Source organism: Cyprinus carpio, chromosome A9 (assembly GCF_018340385.1).
Source record: "Cyprinus carpio isolate SPL01 chromosome A9, ASM1834038v1, whole genome shotgun sequence".
Taxonomy (NCBI): Eukaryota; Metazoa; Chordata; class Actinopteri; order Cypriniformes; family Cyprinidae; genus Cyprinus; species Cyprinus carpio.
Window position 1 is genome coordinate 5,585,203 of NC_056580.1, and position 22,993 is coordinate 5,608,195.

General features: G+C 38.4%; 2 long non-coding RNA genes across 5 annotated transcripts; one reads left to right on the plus strand and one right to left on the minus strand.

The window, feature by feature from the left end:
* Positions 1 to 12,342: 12,342 nt before the first annotated feature.
* Positions 12,343 to 16,533, minus strand: LOC122146076. 2 transcript variants are annotated; one of them, XR_006160764.1, is made up of 5 exons: positions 16,322 to 16,533; positions 13,720 to 16,107; positions 13,207 to 13,351; positions 12,660 to 13,144; positions 12,343 to 12,557 (listed from the first exon to the last, which is right to left on the minus strand). It is a non-coding gene; the product is annotated as an uncharacterized LOC122146076 (long non-coding RNA). The 2 variants fall into 2 exon arrangements; XR_006160763.1 differs by having other exon boundaries at positions 12,660 to 13,351.
* A 191-nt stretch (positions 16,534 to 16,724) lies between these two features.
* Positions 16,725 to 22,753, plus strand: LOC109073786. 3 transcript variants are annotated; one of them, XR_002014906.2, is made up of 5 exons: positions 16,760 to 17,049; positions 18,545 to 18,652; positions 18,743 to 18,765; positions 19,485 to 20,964; positions 21,413 to 22,753. It is a non-coding gene; the product is annotated as an uncharacterized LOC109073786 (long non-coding RNA). The 3 variants fall into 3 exon arrangements; XR_006160761.1 differs by having other exon boundaries at positions 16,725 to 17,049; positions 18,743 to 20,964; XR_006160762.1 differs by having other exon boundaries at positions 16,725 to 17,049; positions 18,556 to 18,652; positions 18,743 to 20,964.
* Positions 22,754 to 22,993: the final 240 nt, after the last annotated feature.

The window sequence follows — 22,993 nt, forward strand, 5'->3', positions numbered from 1 at the left end:
AAATTTAGTCCGAGCGCTTTCTGTCCCTCCGTTGAAAATGTATGTACGGTATACTGTCCATGTCCAGAAAGGTAATTAAAACATCTTTAAAGTAGTCCATGTGACATCAGAGGGTCAGTTAGAATTTGTTGAAGCATCAAATACATTTTGGTCCAAAAATAGCAAAAACTACGACTTTATTCAGCATTGTCTTCTCTTCCGGGTCTGTTGTGAGCACGTTCACCGCACTGCAGTGTAGTGATATCCGGTTCGCGAACGAATCACTCAATGTAACCGGATCTTCTTGAACCAGTTCACCAAATCGAACTGAATCGTTTGAAACGGTTCGCGTCTCCAAGCATTAATCCAGAAATTACTTAAGCTGTTAACTTTTTTTTTTAATGTGGCTGACACTCCCTCTGAGTCAAAATAAACCAATATCCCGCAGTAATTCATTTACTCAAACAGTACACGGACTGAACTGCTGTGAAGAGAGAACTGAAGATGAACACCGAGCCGAGCCAGATAATGAACGAAAGATTAGCTGTGTCCCAAACTTAAGTGCATGGACTCCGGAGTGCGCATTTGAAGTGCGAATGCGTCACAGTGGCGCGACGAAGGGTGTCCCAAACTGAAGTGTGTGGACTCCGAAGTGCGGATGTGAAGTGCGATTGCATCACAGCGTCACGACGTAAGCTGTCCCAAAGTCCGAATGCGCACTTCGAAGACCGCATTTGAAGTGCAAATGCGTCACCGCGGCGCGACGAAGGCTGATGAATTTCAAAAGCGACTTCAAATGCGCCCTTCATTTCCCATGAAAATGAAGTGTACATCTAATGGACACTTCGCACCCTACCATATCCCAGAATCACTTGCGCGCATAGGAAGAAGGTGTTTATATTCACAGGCAGGTGAGAGTTCTGTGGAGGACTTCACATTGAAATGTAAGTATTGTGTTTTCATTCACTCAAATACCTAGCGAAAGTGTTTAAAGCCAGGTTTTTGTTAACATAAAGCCCACAAACAATAAGACAACCACTATATAAGGCAATGGTCTTTCCCTTTGTAGTGTTTCTTTAGTGCAGTCATGCAAGAGATGTCTACAAATGTTTTAACCAAACTTTAGCACTTCTGTATTTTGTATGAATGTCCTGCTGTCATATTTTCTAATGTTAAGATTGCAAACCTGTCTTTTTTCATGTGTTTCCAGTTTCTTTTGTTTTAATACTATTCTGGAGAGAGTGAGCATGTGTTTTTGTTGTTAACAGGCATGGTTTATTTGTGAAGTGTCCTGAGACAGGTGAGGGAGCGAGTGGACAGGGAGGACATCAAACTCAAACAAATACGTTCTTCATTAGCCAAGAGAAAACAGTGGGGGAAAAAATGAGTACATTACAGTTTTTCCAATACATTTTTTTTAAATGTCATATTGTCAATGAAATAACCTAATTTCTGTAGTTTATTTGTGACGCAAGTTAAAAATGAAATGCATAAATTGTATACATTATTCATTTTTTGTAATTTATTTGTAAATAAGCCGGAGTACTTTCTGTACATTTTTTTTTTTTCTAATTTTGTTTTGCATATTCACATGTGTAAATAAAAGAAAAGTGCTTATGTACATTGTTAATTTTTTTTTTTTTTTTTTTTTAAATGTAGCTTATTTTTCTCACAAAACATTCTTTTATATGTTTATTTGTTTGTCCTGTAAATACTTTTTTACACATTAAAACAAAATGTTCTATATATAACAGAAAGTACTTTTTACAACCATTTACAACATAGCTTAGGTTTGACATCAGAAAACAGCATCAGTTTGAGCCCGGCCCTGCCTCCGTGTGTTCTGGGGTCTTCAGGAGGTCAATCTCTTGGTGAATGTCCAGCACCTCCTCAGAGACTCAGAGGACAGTGCGGTGACAGTGGAACGAGGCACATGTCAAACACTCTGGAGACCATCTGTATGAGGTACCACTGGCAGACAGACGAGAAACACCAGGGTCTGGATTGTGGCTCAATCACTGTTGCCGTTCACTTCCCAGTAGATCCAGCAGCACTGTCAGGGTCTCCCTGCTCAGAACAAAACCATTAAACACCTGTCCAGCGCTGCCACATTCAGCTTTATCCTGCAGTACAGGGGTCTGCTCTGATTTAGGGAAAGAAGGAAAAGAGAAACTGTTTAGAGCTATGACAACGTAATTAGTACAAGAAATATTGACATACTTTAGTAAACTACTTTTAGTAACTACTAATACCATATTGGGGAAAAACTACTAGTCATATTTACAACTTTAGCTCAAGGGATAGTTCACCCAAAAATATAAATTACAAACCTGGAGCAACTGAAGGGTGAGTAAATGATTACAGGATTTTCATTTTTGGCTGAACTATCCTTTAAGTAAAAGTATTATCTTGCATGCTCTAATATACTTAAGGTATTGAGAGTAAAAGTAAAGGTATGTGAGGTATTGTCTTGAAAAAAAGAATTTGTCAGGATGGTTTTACATTAATAATATTGCTGCACTTCTGTGTATGTTGCAGTTTACTTCTAAATATGTTCAAGGTTATTAAATGTAATGTTGCTGGACATTAAGCTGTACTATGCTCTATTTTTTTTTTTTTAAATAGTTTTATTTTTATGGTTAACTGTCTTAAATATGGGTTGCAAACCTGTCTACATATGGTCAAGACAATAAACTACATAAAATTGCACCTTTGTAAGATATCAGTCAGCATTTGAACTGCTATGTGTGTATTTTGTAGTTTTTCATATGTATCATTACATTATTCAAGTAAGCTCAAGCCAGTACCTGCATTTAAAGTTGTAATCCGACGAAGATCGCAGCAAACCAGTGTAGTTTACCAGGCCTCGGTCTTGGCTAAGCCTGAGGTTCATCACCGTCTCCTCCATTATGAGTAAATCATAAAACGAGCAATTCTGGCTCCACCTATCCTGGCAGGACTGTCCTCTCGTCAGCGCTCTTCTCGCACCATTGCTATGCGACAGAGGATAATCGTAAACACCTGGTGATGGACTTAAGCAATCCGAAAATCCTGTGAAGGCGGAGCATCTCACGCACTTCGGAGGACCCTTCGTGCACTTCGGAGGTCTGGTCTTCGAAGTCCGTTCCCTTCCAATCAAACAAAACCAACTTTATTACACAGCTATTGACTCATTCTCTAGTCAAGTACCGGTTCAAGAACCGCCTTCATGTTAAATTAAGTACAACCCCAAATCAAAAAAACTTGGGACAGTATGGAAAACGCAAAAAGAAAGTGATTTCTAAATTTACTTTGACTTGTATTTCATTGCAGACAATATGAACAAAAAATATTTCATGTTTTGTCTGGTCAACTTCATGTCATTTGTAAATTTGCATCCTTTCCTGTCATTCAGATGTGCAACACATTTTAAAAAAAAAGTTGGGACAGTAAAGCATTTACCACTTTGTAATGTTGCCATTCCTTTTCACAACACTTAAAAGACGTTTAGGGACTGAAGACACCAAGTGATGTAGTGTTTCAGGTGTAATTTTGTCCCATTCTTCCTGCAAACAAGTCTTAAGGTGGGCAACAGTACGGGGTCTTCGTTGTCGCATTTTGCGCTTCAAAATGCGCCACACATTCTCTATTGGAGAAAGGTCGGGACTGCAGGCAGGCCAGTCAAGTACCCGTACCCTCTTCCTCCGCAGCCAGGACTTTGTAATGTGTGCAGAATGTGGTTTTGCATTGTCTTGTTGAAATATGCATGGACGTCCCTGGAAAAGATGTCTTCTTGAAGGCAGCATATTATGCTCCAAAATCTCTATGTACTTTTCAGCATTAATGGTGCCTTCACAGAAGTGCAAGTTACCTTTGCCAAGGGCACTGACACAACCCCATACCATGACAGACCCTGGCTTTTGGATTTGTTGCTGGTAACAGTCTGGATGATCCTTTTCTTCTTTGGTCCGGAGCACACGGCATCCATTCCTCCCAAAAAATACCTGAAATACTGATTCATGACCACAGTACACGTTTCCACTGTGTGATGGTCCATCCCAGATGCCTCCGAGCCCAGAGAAGTCGACGGCGCTTCTGGACACTGTTAACATAGGGCTTCCTTTTGGCACAGTACAGTTTTAACTGGCATTTGTGGATGTAACTACGTATTGTGGTACTTGACAAAGGTTTGCCAAAGTAGTCCTGAGCCCATGTGGTGATATGGCTTAGATGAATGACGATTCTTGATGCAGTGCCGCCTGAGGGATCGGAGATCACGGTTGTTCAGCTTAGGCTTGGGGCCTTGTCCTTTACGCACTGAAATTCCTCCAGATTCCTTGAATCTTTTAATTATGTTATGCACTGTTGAATGTGAAATATCCAAATCTCTTCCTATCTTTCTTTGAGGAACATTGTTTTTAAACATTTCAATAATTTTCTCACGTATTTGTTGGCAAACTGGCGATCCTCGGCCCATCTTTGCTCCTAAAGGATTAGACCTTTTTTGGATGCTCCTTTTATACCAAATCATTCATTCATTCATTCAAACCTTTATTTAACCAGGATAAAAAAAAACTCATTGAGATTTAAAAATCTCTTTTACAAGAGTGTCCTGGCAAGTGGCAGCAGCGTGGTACAAATACAAAGACAATAAGTAAATACAAAAACACACTTTCACTCATCATATTCATATATATATATATATATATATATATATATATATATATGTATATGTGTGTAAACCTGGATCCTAAATCAATTTAAAAACAATGACAGACAGATTGCCTTTCTGCAAGGTCCTTTAACAAGCCTTTATAAGAATAAAGTGAGACCAACTCCTTCAACTGTAGTTCATTCTGAAGCTGATTCCATGCAGATGTTGCTGCAAAATTAAAAGCCTTTTTGCCAAAGTCAGTGCAGGCTTTAGGGACTGTCAATAAAAACAGATCCTGTGAACGCAAGTAATATGTTCCTACAGACCTCGGGAGGATGTAAGCATTCAGATAAGGAGGAAGTAGTCCTAATACTGCTTTATAAATAAAAAGATGCCAATGCATGCAACGTCTAATGGAGAGAGAGAACCACTCGACCTGAGAGTACAGCAAACAGTGAGTGTGAAATTTTAAGTTTGTGATGAATCTTAAGGCTCCATGAAACACCGTGTCCAAAGCATGAAGACACTGGGAGGTTGAATGCATATATAAAATATCACCATAGTCTAAAACGGACAAGAATGTTGCATTGACAAGTTGTTTTTTTGCTTCAAAAGATAAACAAGACTTGATTCAACCTCAGTTTTTTAACCAAATCTTTGACATGCAATGTAAAAGACAGTGATTGATCAATGGTAATGCCCAAGTATTTGTAATGTAACACTTCTTCAATTTCCGTACCTGAAAGTGTACAAATAGTTGGGACATTGTTTTTAGTTGATTTTCCCTGAGTGAAAGTCATTACTTTAGTTTTTTGAGTTTAGAACCAATTTTAAAGTAGCCAGATTATGTTGTAAGATGTAAAAAGCAGATTGTAAATTTGTGATTGCTTGACCTAATGTGGACCCAGAACAGTAGAGAACAGTATCATCAGCATAGAAATGATAGTTTGTATTATTTATATTATTGCAGAGATTGTTTATATAAATGCTAAAAAGAAGTGGCCCAAGGATTGAACCTTGAGGCACCCCTTTTAAAATATTTAGGGAGGCAGAAGCAAGGCCATCTACTTGCAAACGTTGTGTTCTCCCTGTTAGGTAACTGTTGAACCATCCCACTGCATGTTCTGAAAGTCCAATCAAGGTAAGTCTTTGAAGAAGTATTTTATGGTCCACTGTGTCAAAAGCTTTTGACAAATCAATAAACAGTGCTGCACAGCCCTGCTTATTGTCTAGGATTTTGACCAGATCATTTACAACTTTTGAAACAGCTGTTATTGTACTGTGTTGTTTCCTAAAACCAGATTGAAATTCATTCAAAATATTGTTATTAATTAAATAGTCTTTTAATTGCATGCTGATAACTGATTCCATTAGTTTAGTTAATACTGACAATTTAGAAATAGGCCTATAGTTATTTATGTTTGCAGGATCACCACCTTTGTGAAGGGAGAGAACATTGGCAGATTTCCAGATTGCTGGTACTTGATTTGTGGCTAAAGAAAGGTTAATTAAATATGTAACTGGAGTTGCTATCAAATCTGCAGCTATTTTTAGAAAATATGGTTCCAATTTGTCTGGACCTGATGATTTTTTTGGATCTAGATCTTTCAAGGCCTTTCTTACTTCTGGTACGGTTACTGTCTTAAAATTAAATAGTTGAGCTGACAATAAATGATCAACAGGACATGCAGTGGGAGAACCAGAAACTGAATTATGTAGTGTTTCATAAAGAGAACCAGCAGCAATGAAATGATTATTAAAACTATTTAAAATTTCGTTTTTGTCAATGATTTTTTTGTCATCAACAACAATACAAGATGGTACTTCTGTATCTGTTTTTGCCTCTGTTAATAATTTGATCATTTTCCAGAACTTAAGAGGGTTATTTAAATTTTTCGATGTTTCAGAAAGGAAATAGGCGGATTTGGCATTACGGATTTTTACAGTACACAAATTACGTAAACGCCGAAATTTCAACCAGTCATACTCGAGCTTTGACTTTCTAGCTTGAGCCCAGGCTTGATTTCGCTCTAGAAGGTCAGACAAATCATTGCTAAACCAAACATTATCTCGCCCTTTTACTCTGTCTTTTGAGTGGGGCATGCTTATTTACCAGGTCTGTAAAACCATAATAAAAAAATGTCCAAGCATTTTCAACATCATCAATAAGACTAATTCTTCCCCAATCAAAATCATACAAATCATGTAAAAAGCCCTGAATTGAAAACTGCTTCATTGCCCTTTTAAAAACTATGCGCGGCCTTGTTTTAGGAATTTTTGTGTTCCTTACAGATGCTATAAGACAATGATTGCTAATATCATTTGCAAAAACAGAGGCACAAGAATATTTGTGTGGGGCATTTGTAAGAATAAGATCAATTAATGATGATTTTTTTCTGGATGTTTTAGGTTTGGTCTGGAGGGGCTATTTACGATCTGAGAAAAATTAAAAGAATCACAAAATGATTTAAAATAATCAGACACTGGCAAAAGCCAGTTCCAGTTCCAGTTAAGATCTCCTAATAGAGACAATTTCATTATAATTCAGACTTGTTAAAAACTCCCTCAGAGAGGAAAGCGTGCTACTGTCAGCCGAGGGAGGTCTATAACAACCAACAACCATGATGTGAAGACTCTTTGAAACTTCCAAGTCAAGGTCCAACAATTCAAATTGTCTGCTTATTGACTTTGAGACAATTACATTAACAAGAAATGACTTTTTCACATATATCGCAACACCTCCACCCTTTTTAGGTCGGCCTATTCTAAATAAGTTGTACCCACCTACAGACACATCCTTATCAGAAATAGATTTGTTGAGCCAAGTTTCACTTAAAACCAAAACAACGGCATTGGTTGAAATTGCCCAGATACGAACCATATCTATTTTGCCAACCAGACTACGAACATTCGAATGACAAAAAGGCTGCTCCTTGAGATCCCAGATTGTTTTGCAGAGCCATAAAACAGCTTAGACGTTGCACTTCTGATGTGAAAGAGGTGAAAATGAAAGACTGGAGTTGATTGACCGCAGACAACTGATGGCTTGTTTCGCTCCTCGCCGGAAATGAGAGCAACGCGTTTCCATGGCAACGAGGGGAAATTCCAATAGAGGCACATAGCGATATCAAATACAGCACAGCAAAAACATCCACGGCTTTAAATCCATTTTAATCCACCACCAGCTCCGCCCCCTCCACAGTGTCTACCGTGACGCAGGTAGTGAAGCTGAATAAAATTTCCACGGATAAACAATGCGTTCCAAAGTTGTATCCAACCCAGATAAGATGAAAAACAGCAATGCTTATTCCAAGATGACACTATCCCTGAACCCACCAAAACCACGAGTGGAGTCAGACTTATATTCATCCACCGCGAAGTCACCCGTCTTCACAGCAGCACAAAAACAGATAGAAGTCCACATCAAAGCTCCCCACTCCGCTCCAATCCAGGAAAGGGATTTTATAACGCAGATAAAGTGAGTAGAAAAGTAATTCTCGATATGCACACAGCAACGGCATAATAATCATAACAATGTTTATCAAAGGCAATGCACGCTTGCGTTGAGCTAATCGTGCTTATAGTAGTAGGTAGTCGAAACGTATCCAAAAACTTGATCAGTTAATCCAATAAGCCCTAGAGTCACCACAGGGATAGAAGGTAATGTAAAAATTGAGTATTTAAATTATAAAAGTGATGCCAATACTTATAAACTCACTCACTCAAACAATCTCTCAGAGCTACAAAGAGGCGTGCTGCCACTTGCGATGGCTCATTTGAGGTCATTTTCACCTCATCAATCGTAATTACAATCACCTGTTGACATCACCTGTTTCAAATCACATCATTATTTAACCATTTTACCTCATTACTAGCCCTAAATTGCTCCTGTCCCAACTTTTTTTGAAATATGTTGGCAGGTCTGAATGACAGGAAAGGATGCATATTTACAAATGACATGAAGTTGACCAGACAAAACATTTAATATTTTGTGTTCATATTGTCTGCAATGAAATACAAGTCAAAGTAAATTTAGAAATCACTACTTTCTTTTTTATTTGCGTTTTCCATACTGTCCCAACTTTTTCTGATTTGGGGTTGTACTTTACCTCATGTATTTAACATGAAGATGTTTCCATGTACTTCAAGTACATGAACTTTCTTGTTACATGTTCTACATGCACCACATTGTTTCCTTTTATGTAATATAACATTTGTTATAATAAAGAAAAAAGAAACCTGAATAAGTCTCATTATTATCACACTAATTCTTATTAATATTTATGTATTATGTATTTACTTATGTGTATTTAACTTGTCTCTGACCTGCCCCAAACCCAACCCCCATCTGTCGAGTCCCGTCCCTGCGCTCACAACAGACCCGGAAGAGAAGACAATGCTGAATAAAGTCATCGTTTTTGCTATTTTTGGACCAAAATGTATTTTCGATGCTTCAAAAAATTCTAACGGACCCTCTGATGTCACAGGGACTACTTTGATGATGTTTTTATTACCTTTCTGGATGTGGACAGTATACCGTACATACATTCTCAATGGAGGGACAGAAAGCTCTCGGACTAAATCTAAAATATCTTATACTGTGTTCCGAAGATGAACAGAGGTCTCATGGGTTTGGAACGACATGAGGGTGAGTTATTAATGACATAATTTTCATTTTTGGGTGAACCAACCCTTTAATACTGTCACTCAAATTAGCTGAATTTTATTTTTCCTTCTTTGTACGCTGACCTAAACACAGATAATTAGCTGATTTTCTTTAATAATTATTATTTTCTATTCTATGCTGTGTGTATAACATGGTCAGGTTCAGAGGTGTGTCGAACATTGCTATATTGCCTTCTTTGCTGATTTAGGTTTATTGATTTGATTGATGAAAAAACAGAGAAACTCACATGTACACACAATTCTTAGCTGAATTTTCTTTTCTGATATTACACATTAATGTAAGCTGAGCATTTTCTTTGATGTTTTTGAGTATGCGGTGTGTTTAACACAGTCAGGTTCAAATGTGGGTGCAAAAATTCCATTAAAACTCTAGCAGAACTTGTGCGCAAGTGAGAAATGTTAAATAAAGCAACATGGTAAAAAGATGAAAATGACTTGATTTTACTTTCAATTCCTTTACATTCTCCAAGGTATTAACATTAAAATTTTTCATAACTCCATGTAGGACGTTTCAGTACATAAATGTAAGCACTGTGGCAGTAGTAATGCAATATTTAGAAAATGTACTCTTGATACTCAAGTACTTTTAAAAACAAGTACTTCAGTACTTTTACTTAAGTAGACATCTGACTGTAGTACTTTTACTTGTACTTGAGTAAAATTTAGCAGGGGGTATCTGTACTTTTACTCAAGTAATGAAGCTGTGTACTCTGTCCGCCTCTGAGCCAAATGTCACCAAATGTCACCAAATGTCTACTGCATATCATCCTGAGTCCCAAGGGGCACTCAAAACTTTTCATCAAACCCTGAAAAACCTGCTGTGTCGTTATTGTGTGGAAACTGGGAGAGTTTGGGTTGAGGGTCTTCCTTTTGATATTTGCAATAAGAGAGTCAGTGCAAGAATCTCTTGGTTTTAGCCCCTCAGAACTTGTGTTTGGCCATACAGTTCGCGGGCCTCTGAAGTTGTTAAGCGAACAATTGTTGGATCAAAGTTCTAAACCCATTCCTGTGGACGACTATGGGATTTGTGCAACCTCTCACGGATAGAAGTGACAGAGTCTTGCCAAACTTCATCTTTCTACCGCTCAGACTAAGATGAAGGCGCGTTTTGACAAAAGATCTGTAAGAAGAGATTTTTGCCCTGGTGATCCCGTGTTGGTTCTACTTCCAACCCCTGGTTCCATTTCCCATGCAAAATTCTCTGGTCCATACCTGGTTGAAAGGAAGTTAAATGAGACAGACTTTCTTGTAGCTACTCCTGATAGGAAATGCAAGAGCCATGTGTGTCATGTAAACCGGCTTAAAACTTATGTGGACAGAACTCACTTTGGAGTGACTGCAGATCAGACTGAGTGTTCACCGCTGCCTGCCGCTATAGCCACTGTGGGTGTAGTGGCAAATTACTCCTTGGAGAAGGATGGCTTGATGAGCTATGACGTTCTGGTTTCCTCTACTCATCTGAAGAATTCTGCTGTTCTGCAAAATCTTTCACATTTCCTTTGCCATCTGTCTGCTGAACAGGTTAAAGATTTAATCAAATTACTGAATGCTTTTCCCACCCTGTTTAGTGATGTGCCCAGTAAAACAACCGTGTGTGTGTGTGCTACATTGATGTTGGTGATGTAGCCCCTATAAAACAACATCATTACAGGGTTAATCCACAGAAACGTGCGATCATGCAGACAGAAGTGGAGTACATGCTGCATCATGGAATTGCTATGCCCAGCCATAGTCCCTGGAGTTCCCCCTGCTTGTTTGTTTCAAAGCCTGATAATAGCTTTCGATTTTGCACTTTTTTTATCGGAAGGTCAGCAGAGTAAATCCAATTCTATCATTGTGTATACTGACCATAACCCTTTGGTGTTCCTTTCCTGAATGTTAGGTTCCAACCATCAATTATTACGGTGGTCTCTCGCTATTAGAGGGTATAATCTGGACATCCATCATAAGAGGGGCACCGAAAATGTTATGGCTGATGCTCTCTCCAGAGTATGAAATTGTTCCCTCACTGACAATTGTATCCTCTTTACAAGTGTAAATGGTATTGTGAAAGTGATAACTACAAACCATGGTTTGTATTCTTGGTGGTGGGGGTGTTACATCCCTAGGATGTATGTTTTTAAATTGTTAATTGTTGAGGTATGTTTTCCCCGCCCTTTGGGGTGTGGTTATGTATCCCATGTGTGTGCTCTCTCTCTTTTCTATTTTTCTCACTCTCTGATTGACTGGCAGCTTCAAATCACCCACAGGTGGTGCTCATCAGAGTGTGTGTGCTGCAGACGGTGCTGCTACAAAAGAGCAGAGTGAACACTGCTTGAGGAGGCTCATTTCTCCCCTGCTCCAGACCTGCGTTGTGTTTCTTGTTGATGGTGCAAGGTTAAAATAGTTTTTTTTTTTCAAGTGATAAGACCTGAAAGTGAGTTGCATTTTCTGGAGCAGAGGACTGAGGTGATTCCTCCACGTTTTTTTATTTATTCCCTTATAAGTTTTAGTTAACCTGTTACTCCCACTCCCAACCCTAGACTGGGAAAGGGGATCGTAACAAACGGTAACCAACAGGTCTGAGAGGAAATCTCCAAATTCTTTTAGGAATTCTGTATACGGCCCTGGTGGTCCATATACAGTAGCCAGAGAAAGAGATACAATATATTTCTTTTGCATATCTGACAGTGTAACATTAAGCAGAAGTATTTTGAATGATTTAAACCTGTTTCCTATTTTCTGGGAAACATTGAGAATATAACTATATATTGTTGCAACACCTCCCCCACGACCAGTCTGACGGGGCTCATGCTTATAACAGTAGTTTGGTGGAGTAGACTCATTTAGACCGATATAATAATTTGGTTTTAGCCAGGTTTCAGTCAAGCAGAGTACATTAAAAAAAAAAAAAAAATATCTGTGATCATTTCATTTACAATAATTGCTTTGGGTGTGAGTGATCTAATGTTTATGAGCCCAAACTTTAAAAATAGTTTTTGTTCATTTATTTTACATTTTTCTGGTTTAATCACAATAAGATTTTTTCTAGATCCTACATTAAATTTATATTTTGACCTTACTATTCGGGGAACAGACAGTCTTAATAGATTGGACAGCGCAAGCACTTCTAACATTTAAGCGGGTAGAACAAAAGCCATCATAGCAGTTATTTGAGAATTGGCTTAATAGTCATATGGAGCATACAGTCCTGGAGATGTTGTCCGAGAGGAGATCCGCTCCGACTCTGCTGGGGTGCAGGCCATCAGCGCGAAAAAGCCTAGTATGGTCCCAGAAAAGATTCCAATTATTAACAAAGAGCAGTTTCTGTTCTTTATACCATGACAATAACCATTCATTTAAAGCAAAAAGTCTACTGAACCTTTTGTGTCCTCGTCATTACGTGGGCAGTGGTCCTGACACGATGATCGTCGCTGCGGGCGTTGTGCTGCGCACCGTCTCGATCAGGCTCCTGAAGTCCCTCTTCAGTGTCTCCGTCTGCCGCTGCGTGGTGTTGTTAACCCGGTGTGAAGCACGACCACTCCGGGGTTCTCATCGGCCTTCAGGATCACGGGTATCTGCGCAGAAACATCAAGAACACAAGCACCAGGGAAACAGTAAGTGTTACCTTTGGCTAACGTAGCACGGACGTGTCGGATAATGGAGACTCCGATGATTACTGCGTCGCGTTCTGTCTCGCGGAGGGGAGCGAAGCGGTTCCGTGTGGAGATCTCGAAGATTGGAGGGGGAGAGGTTGTCGCCCGTGGCCTGGCTCGCGTCCTCCGCTGCGGATGCACACAGGGTCCGTGGTGTCCCGGCGCCAGAGTGAAGGACATCTGGGAAGATCGTGTCCTGGGTGCACTGGGCCTGTGCAGAGAAACTCATGGGGTGGAGGTGGTGGGACTGTTAGTAGCACACTGTTTACTTACCCTGGACTTGTGAGCATCAGCCTGAGAAGTTTCCAGCACGGCTCTCCGCTCGCTCAGCTGGGCCTGCCTTGCTCCAGGACCCAAATCTGCTTCTCCACAGCCTCCAGCTTGAGCTGCACCGAATGCAGCTTGAACGTGTCATCACCTGCACTCAAAGGTAGACACACATTAACCATTAAAGCAAGTAACAGTGAGTAAAGCAATGGTAATGTGTGTGAATAGAATATTAGCAATGCATGCAGGTTTAGTGGCAACCACGCTGGCAATCCTAACGGGATATAAACTAATAGCAGACTCTGGAAATCAAAATAAAACTAGTGATAACAAGGTCCTCTGATTGTTTTTGTTAGGGTTAGATAGAGGATATATTTACACGCTATAGAAACGAAAATGATGGTGTATAAAATAGATTTTGAGATTAAAAATAGACAATAAAGAATTAACGTGACGGAGCTCAAACTCGAGACACACGGCAGTTAACAGGTTAAGAGGCCCATTGATTTGCTCACGTACCTTATGAACACTCAATATATCTCTACCCAACAACAGAAGTATTGAAGCATCGGGATCATCTTCAGGAATCTTGTCTGCTATAGATTTTAGATGAGGGAAGTATTGTGTGACATCAGGAATTTCAGATCTATCATCAGGCATCATATCACATTCAATGAGTGTAGGAAGTTCTCATCAATGGACTGAACTGTGAAGCCAGATGCTCTGCGTCCTGTTTTCTCCATAATACCGGAGCATGTTTTTAAGGTATATGAGAATTACTCTTCTGTGATGCCAAAAGCATTGAAGAACCTTGACTTGGCTAATGATCGATTGCTTTGATCATCCAATACCGTGTACATCCGCACAGCACTTTCAGGTTTGCCACAAGGATAAACTGTCACCAAGCAGATTTTAGAACATGATCTGGGCTTTATCATGCTTCCACAGATTTCTGTGCACTTGGATATAATAGCTGTCGACATAGTCTCTTTCTTCTCCCCGCCCTGCTGGCTCACTCCCGCAGGCAGTTCTGTAACCCAGGGAGCTGGACCTGGATGCAGTGCTGCGGTGTGCTCCTAACTATTGCATTCTTTGCACTTTATGCTGACTTTACGTCCTTGGCAATACACTGAATAAATGAACAACATCTAAAACAAATGCTATTTCCTTTCAAGTACCTTTTGCAATCATCTATGTGTCTACTTCTGAACTCACGACACTTTGTCAATGGATGAGGTTTGTTATGAATTTGACACTGACTATCTGGTTCAGTGTTTCTTTTCAGGGCTTTTCCCATTAAAGACTGTATGTACAGTTGACACATCTGTCTTTCTGACTGATACAGATGATCGGTTACTTTACTTTGCTGCAGATATTTCTGCTTTTGCAGAGGTTTGGTTATTGCTTATTGAGAATGTGAAACTCTTTCTTGATCTTGGCCTGACTAACAATGAATCTGGTGAAGAAACTGAATGGCGGAAAGGAAACATGGTAATCTTCCTTATACTTGGAGCCTTGAGCAATCCACTTATCTTGCAAACTGTACGGTAGCTTTTCAATGATTGATTTAACTCCACACGCAGTATCTAGATAAGCCAGTCCTGACAAGTGGCCTCCCGACTTTGCTGCATCAATTTCTAACAAGAGGTCTCCAAGCTCTCTCAACTTCACTTTGTCTTCGTTAGAGATTTTAGGAAAGTTCTCCAGTTTCTTTAGCAAAGCATTCTTAATGATCTCAAAGCTACCATAGCATTCTTCCAACCTCTGCCATGCCATCTGAACCCCTACTGCTGGATTATGGACATTCACTGACCTGATTCTCTTTGCCTGTTGTGAAGATTCTGGCCCGGGCCATTTTACGAGTAGGTCCAACTCCTCCCTAGCAGTTACATTGAAGTCTCTAATCACACTATGGAATGAGGTCTTCCATGCCCAATAATTTTCTGGACAGTCATTGAACGTCAGTAGCCCGGTACTCACTAAATCCCATCGTATCAGATGTTTTGTTAAATCAGTAGTCTCTAAAGGTCTCATTGGATAGTCTCTGAGAGAGGATTCAGGAGAGTTTGCATAGTGTGTGGAATGCTGTGGAGCACTATAGCCTCCGCCGTCTCTCACACTAACTTTTGGTGTTGAGACTTGAACTGTGTTACTCTGATGGAGAGGAAGAAATCTAGGAGCTCCCGGAGTAAACTGAGGGTATGTAGAATCTGGAGGCTGCCGTGATGCTTAAGACATAGACTGCATGTGAACCTGTTCCTGGGTATCTTGAGTCAGAGAATGAGTCTCCACATACTCACTGGTTTTTTTGTTCTACATATTGAATAGCTAATTCTGAGAAATCCTTAAGTGGTTCCTCTGATTCAACTGCAGCATCATAAACTGCTGCTTCAGCCAAAGCTGCAACTGCTGCCGTTTGTTTTTGTAATACATCCAAATAAGCTTCTAATTCTGCTTTGCGTCTCGCTGATTCCGCTTCCAATTCTGCTTTCTCTTCCAACATTTTTGCCTATTTTTCAGCGTAGGACACCTCTGCACGTGCCGCTTCGGCTTTTGCTCTAGCACAAATAGCTGTTTAACTGGCAGATGGTCTACTCGAGCGTGAAGAATATCTGGAGCCGGATACTTGCGATCATGTCTCTAAACCCTGCTGGGTAATTTTAGCGTCCTTGTCTGTATCCATCTTGCTTTCATGCAAACTGAATTCTTCAATTAGATCACAGGATTGTGCAGCATAGTAAGTACAGCTCTTGTAATCTTGCTTGTTGCATCAATGCTTTTTTACTATGCTGTCCTCGGAACTACGTTGCTATGAAGAAGCTAGACAGCTAGCTAACAAATACACATGAAGCAGTTTATTCTTTCCAGAATGTTTACTTCAGTGATTGCTCATTTTCATTTGTAAAACTGAAATACAATAAACAAGAAATGAAATTACAAATTGTACATTAATTCCTTCCATATACGCATGAATATGAGCGCGTACATTCTGCATGTACATATATATGTGATGGAAATCTTGTTCTCATTATCATTATATCGATTTACAATTTTCACCTTTAAGAAGTAACATTGTCGTAGCATATAACACTCTTACAGAAAATAATGGTCAATAACTTACAAGCATATCTTTCTCTAAGGCAATGGCTGTTCGCGAGCTGAACTGAAACTGTTGCTGCACGTTGCCTGTTGCCAAACTAAATTAACACAGCGCATATACAGAGTAATAAAACTGCAATATTGAAAATGGCCTGTAGGGGTCAGCCATACACCATGACCAGACAATGGGCAGAACAAACGTTATCATGCTGCTGTTGCTATTCCTTGGAACTCTCTCACTTTAAAGCATGTGCCACATATTTTTCACTCTCATGAAATAAGTTAAAGTACAAATTGTGCAATTTGACAGGTTACAACAGAACAGTGAACAGAACAGATTTTACGACTCTAATAGGCTACAACAACAACAAAAAAGAAATTTCAAACAACTGTTTAGCAATTAAGGACTCTTTTATATTGTTTATTTTCTGTATACGAAAAAAGCTTTGTACCAAAAGTGATCACAGCTAACCAGTGGAAATGTGTGTGCAATTTAACAAAATTACCTCAAAAACCAGGAAATGAAATGCCTTGTAGGCAGGACAATGATCCTGTGGGAGAGTGGAAATGTTCAGTCTCTGGACAACAAGCTCTGCGAGCTGAAAGCCCAGATCTCTTTCCAATGAGAGACGAGGGATTGCTGCATTATCTGCCTTACAAAAACTTGGATGTCTGTGAAGATTCCAGACTCAGCCATCGAACCTGTGGGGTTCGCAGTGCACAAGGCGGACAGAGTGAAAGACCGCTCAGGTAAAAGCAGAGGAGGTAGTGTATGTTTAATGATCAACAAATCCTGGTGTGGGGGAGTCGTGTGAGGCCATGCGAGGGTCAGACGCGTGAACTCTGGGCACTTTGCTTGTTTTTAATTATTTTATGTTAATTCTTAAATCATTTTTATAGACATATGACAGAAATAAAGTCAAATTATAATTTGTGAAGCTGGTACTGCTGTTTGTGGAGTTGTTTAATCAGACCTTGAGAGATTTAATGATGTCTATCACATACTGTGAAAACTTCACTAGCCTATTAGATTTAAATAATGACCTATAGGTTGTACATGAACTCATGAATGACATGACACTGCGCAAAGGATAAAACCTTTTTATCCTCTTATCTGAATGAACGGCCTTTGGAAGGACCAGTGCGTGCCTGGCCTGAAAGCGGTCATTGACTCAACCATGCTTGGAGTTTCCCTAACAATATATTTTTCTTATTTGAGCATAAAATAACCTCTTTTTTCAAGAACTCTTCTTTTTCATGATTGTGTAACGTGATTGTGCAATGGTATCATGCTGCAGTTGCTATTCCTTGGAACTCTCTTACTTTAAAGTGTGTGTAGATTACAAGAAATCCTGTTGCAGAAAAAAAAACTACAACATTCATGATTGTGTAAAACAGTATTTTATTTTATTAATATCTGTAAAGAGGAAAAAAGGAAGTGCAACTAAAAACTTAGTTAGAAAAATTATTTAATTTAATAAGATAAAGATTAGTCCAATTAGACGAGTGGGAAGTTAGCCCGCCCTAAGGGGCCCAAGGTGTGCCAAGAAAATATCCCCCACACCATTACACCACCACCAGCAGCCTGAACCATTGAGCGTGCTGAGCGTGTTGTGTGTTCAGAGATGGTATTCTGCATACCTTGGTTGTAAAGAGTGGTTATTTGAGTTACTGTTACCTTTCTATCATCTCTAACCAGTCTGCCCATTCTCCTCTGACCTCTGACATCAACAAGGCATTTTCGTTCACACAACTGCCACTCACTGGATATTTTCTCTTTTTCGGACCATTCTCTTTAAACCCTAGAGATGGTTGTGCATGAAAATCCCAGTAGATCAGCAGTTTTTGAAATACTCAGACCAGCCCGTCTGGCACCAACAACCATTCCACGTTCAAAGTCACTTAAACCCCTTTCTTCCCCATTCTGATGCTCGGTTTGAACTTCAGCAAGTCGTCTTCACCACATCTAGATACCTAAATGCAATGAGTTGCTGTCATGTGATTAGCTGATTAGCAATTTGTGTTACCAAGCAATTGAACAGGTGTACCTAATAAAGTGGCTAGTGAGTGTATGTGTACTGTATGTGTGTGCTGTATTGCATGGAGATTATGTGCCACTACTGGAAAAGTTTGGCCAAAGACATTTTACTGGCATCAGGTATAAAGCACTTTGAACAAACAGTTTATTTCCATGTTAGACACAGAGAGATTAATTATAATCATATCTACATTCTAACAATTGCAGTGTCAAAACAGGTGTACTGCTTTGTGTGTGGAAAATCAGAAAAAGGCCAAACAGAGGAGCAAAGCACCTGGGTATTCACTATGCCATTTCTGCCTGTTGACTACATATGTAAGTTGAAAACAAGTGTTTTCACAACTACATTTAACAATTTCTACAATTTCTAAATATATCTAACAACATGTCATATTTCCCTTCCAGATTCAATGTGAATCATGCAAGAGGTGGGTTAATGTTTGGTGCCTCAACATTAATGTGCCACCAGAACAACAAGCATGGATTTGTGATTGGTGTTAGTAAGCTCTTATAGGAGCTTATGCTGAAAGTGTGTTTAAACAGCAAGAAATGTGTCTTGCGTATTTGATATGTTATGGAGTCACTTTTGTAGTGTTTAGTTATGTTTGATATTGGTCTATTGGTGTATGCAAATTTCCAATGTGCTTATGTTTTGTTATTTTTCATATTCATTAATACAACATATTCCTTATGAGTTTGGGCAGTACAGTATAATCATTACAAGTTATTTGATTATTTTATATGTAATGTTTTTGTTGCATTGTATTCATATTACTGTCTTACATTATTTATATACTTAGTTACTCAAGGATTACTCATTTATATTATTTATATTCTTCAGTTGACATATAAAAGATACATTTTCTTATGATTAAGTAATGTTTGAACAGGATGTTGGAAATGTAATCTATGCAATTTTTTTTTTAATATGCAAGGATGTACTAAGTGCACTATTTTAAGAGCTGTTATTTGTTGCTAATTGATATTTGAAGATTGCAAGCTCTGCTTATTTTTTTCAAATGATGAGAAACCACAGTCGCATTTGTATTTTTAACTGATCTTATCTATATCACCTCATTATCATGTCATACTGACCCAGCTCTGACTTTTGTCTCTTTTGTCTCTAATTGTTGTTAATGCATTTTAGGGAAAGACTTTGTCTGCCTGGATCTCTCTCTGCATCACATATTGTTGTAGGGCATGTTGTCTTCTGCTGGCCTTTTAAGTGAATGCAGTTTGTAAAAACTCACATGCATTTGTGAAGGAGAAATTATTGTGACATTTGATATGTTGACACTGGACATTCAGTGGACATTCGCAAGTAAATATGCCATCAAATCAATACTTGCCCATTTTGATCGATTGTGAAAAAAATTAAAAAAGTAGGTTGACTGATGTCGCTGATTAGAATATGCAAAAAATATCTTTATTGCACATAAAATGTGAAAGTTATTGAAAGTGGAAATGTGTGAAATGTTGTGAATGTGCGAATATAAAACCAACTTTACCCAAGTACTGGTGAGCCATGCCCATATAAGGACCGAGCTTTGTGGATCAAGGAAGTGGTATGATTGTGTGTATGTTTTCCTCCCTTTCTGACTAAACTGTGTTGCTCAGAATTCAATTGCGGAAGTAGAAGGATCTTGTGTAAGCAGGACTGAACTGGAACTGAGATTTAGTGAAATCCTAAGTTATACTGAGTCTGCTATTGTGAGCAGTTAATTTGATTTGTGATTTTTAATTTTCTATTGTTATTTTTTTCCCAATTCTACTGTATTTTATTTAATCCAATTATTTGGTTTTATATAAATAAACATTTCTTTTTTTTCTGAGAAACAAGGGTCAAAAAGGTATTTCAAAGTGTTATCGTTTGGAAGAATTGTATTTAAATTTAAAGTTATTCTTTACATCAGATAAACCAATTAGAAACAACTTGAATAAATAAGTGAAAATACATTTTATACACATATTAGCTGAACAAGGGTCAATTAACTCTATTAGCTTGAATCTAAATAGATCAAAAAAGAGAAAAACAATAATAGTGACAAAACTAAATAGAAAATATAAATATATATAAGAGGTTAGAATAAGGTAAAATTTAAATTGTTTGGAGCAAGTCTTTACATTTTTTTGCCATTTCTTTTGTGTCATGTTTTGATGTTGCTTTAAATTTCACTGCTTTATTTTATTTGTATTCATTATTTTCCTAAATACATCTACCTGTTTCAAACGCAGCCAGTGTTGTCACTATTGCCTTTCTCCTTGTTGACACCGTCTCTTGAGCGAGTCTAATCTTCTGGTCACTGGTCCAAATCTAGAAACCGTTATTCACTGTTTGAAAGGAAGGGTTGTACTCGCACCCCAAGGCACGTTACACGTGCCACATATTTTCACCGTCATGAAATAAGTTAAAGTGCAAATTGTGCAATTTGACAGGTTACAACAGAACAGAAAAATGTCATCTGCTGTGGGCGTAAGGTTTCACAAGCAGATACTCTTTGTTCTCTGTTAGCTACATAAGGTTTTGAAGCTGCTTTTTGTGGATTACTGCACACACTGTCTCCCAGCCACCAGTTGAACCAACTCCTGGACCGAATATACAACAGTTATTTTCTCTTATCTCTGCAGTAAGTATTTATTTGATAATCTTGATTATAGAGCTAGTGATATTTTATACTGTATGTAAAAGCAGCACAGTGGACTGTTTCTTTATATGTTCTCTTTACTTTTACATCTTTACACCTTTAAGATACCATCACAGATTAACTAAAAAGACAAAATTGCTTCTATACTTTATGCTTAGTTGGTTGGGTTTGTCAATTATGATGGTGGCTGTATTTAAAAATGTATATTGCCAGAAGATGATCTGATGTTAAGACAATATAACAAATTATATGCTCTCCTCTGAACCAAGTACAGGCCACAATTCCCAAGCACTAATTCATATAGACAAATATATATTATGTACAGAGTGCTAGTCCTGCCACAGAATGACAAAAAAATTACCAAGATTGAAACCTTTCGGTGTTCTGCATACCTGTACATATTACATTGTTTCTTTCTTTAAAAATTCAGATCTTCCCAGCTCCCATTTAAAAACATGGGGAACGAGACTTCACGCTCAAATACCCACGTTGCCAACGCAACTGGGAAGCATCTTCGGATTTTCTATGGAGTGGATACAATGAGGCTGGAAGAAATGGTGATAAATGTGGGGGCAGAGATAGGAGGTTCAGCATCAAAAACTGAAAAATCAGTATCAGGAAAGATTTCCACCGATGTGAAGATGGTTTTTAAACCAGACTCCCGGATCCGTTACGTTCACCTGCCGCAGAATGAGACATGTAACTTTGCAGGGGAAGGCACCATCTATGCCTCTGTCCTTTTGGAAGATGAAATGGATGACAAAATCTGCAGTGGTGTCATTTGCCAAAATTTCCGGATCCCCAACGACCGGTCTTTTATCGTGACTGCCAATCATACAATCAAATTGCAAAAGTATGGTGCAGGCTATTGGATTGACGAAGATGGCAATAACCATCGACCTTAACTTTCCTCTTCATCCTCCTCCATTATCATGTTGTGTTCTAATTTTGATAAGCAGATAAGATGGCCATTTTGGCGAGGTTAATTGGAATAGTAATAGTTTAGATCAGTGGTTCTCAGCCTTTTTGACTCCATGGCCCCCCATTGTCCAAGACAATATTTGAAGGCCTCCTCGCCCAAAACTAGATGTGTCTAATTAAAAATAATTAATCATGCATAATTTTTGATTCTAGAAATTCAGAAAGAGTCTGTTTATAATTTGTAGGTATACATCTTAAAGTGTTTATTAGCATTTTAATTAAGTATAATTATTTTAATATTTCTTATTTTAAATGAATTTTATGTCATCTTGAGGCCGCCTTGGAAGTGTGCTGAGGCCCCCTAGTGGGTACTAGTGCCCTGGTTGAGAACCACTGATTTAGATAACAAAATCTTTATGTTTTCGACAACAATGTATGTAAACAAAAAAAAAGTTTTGTAATAATGTTTAATCCATTTTCGGCATGGAGACACACATGATGTACCCAAAATAAAAAGGTTTCTGCATATGCATATTCAACATATGTTCACAAAGCTGACACTTCAAAGTTTACTGTTCAAGAATCAGAATTACTCAGACTGTTATGATAATAAACATATAAGCTCAAACATGAAAACAAAAATAAAAATATTAAAAACATTTTTAAATGTATAAAAAAATGTTGATGTAGGATATGATTTTAGAAACAATGAAACTAAAGCCACAAGTCTACTAATGCGTCAATTTAAAATTCATAATAGGCCATGTCATGTGTGTTTTTAGAGAAGGCTAATAAAAGGCTAATAAAATTGATTTATGGCACTTGTGATAACAAGTTGCACTCCTGTAAACTCTCCTGTGTGCGGTCTCCATATGTTTGGCTCCACAAACTGCCTCATTCATGATTTTATTGTTCTCACGAAATGAGCCTTTCACACATCAGCCAGGTATGAGACATTATCCTCATTATTTTTTTATCATTATTCTTTTGTTTTTATTCAGCCATTATTAGCCTTTGTTACTTCAAGGTTTACCAAGCCACATCGCTTCAATCCCAGTATACATTTACCCAACTATTATCAAAAGTCTTA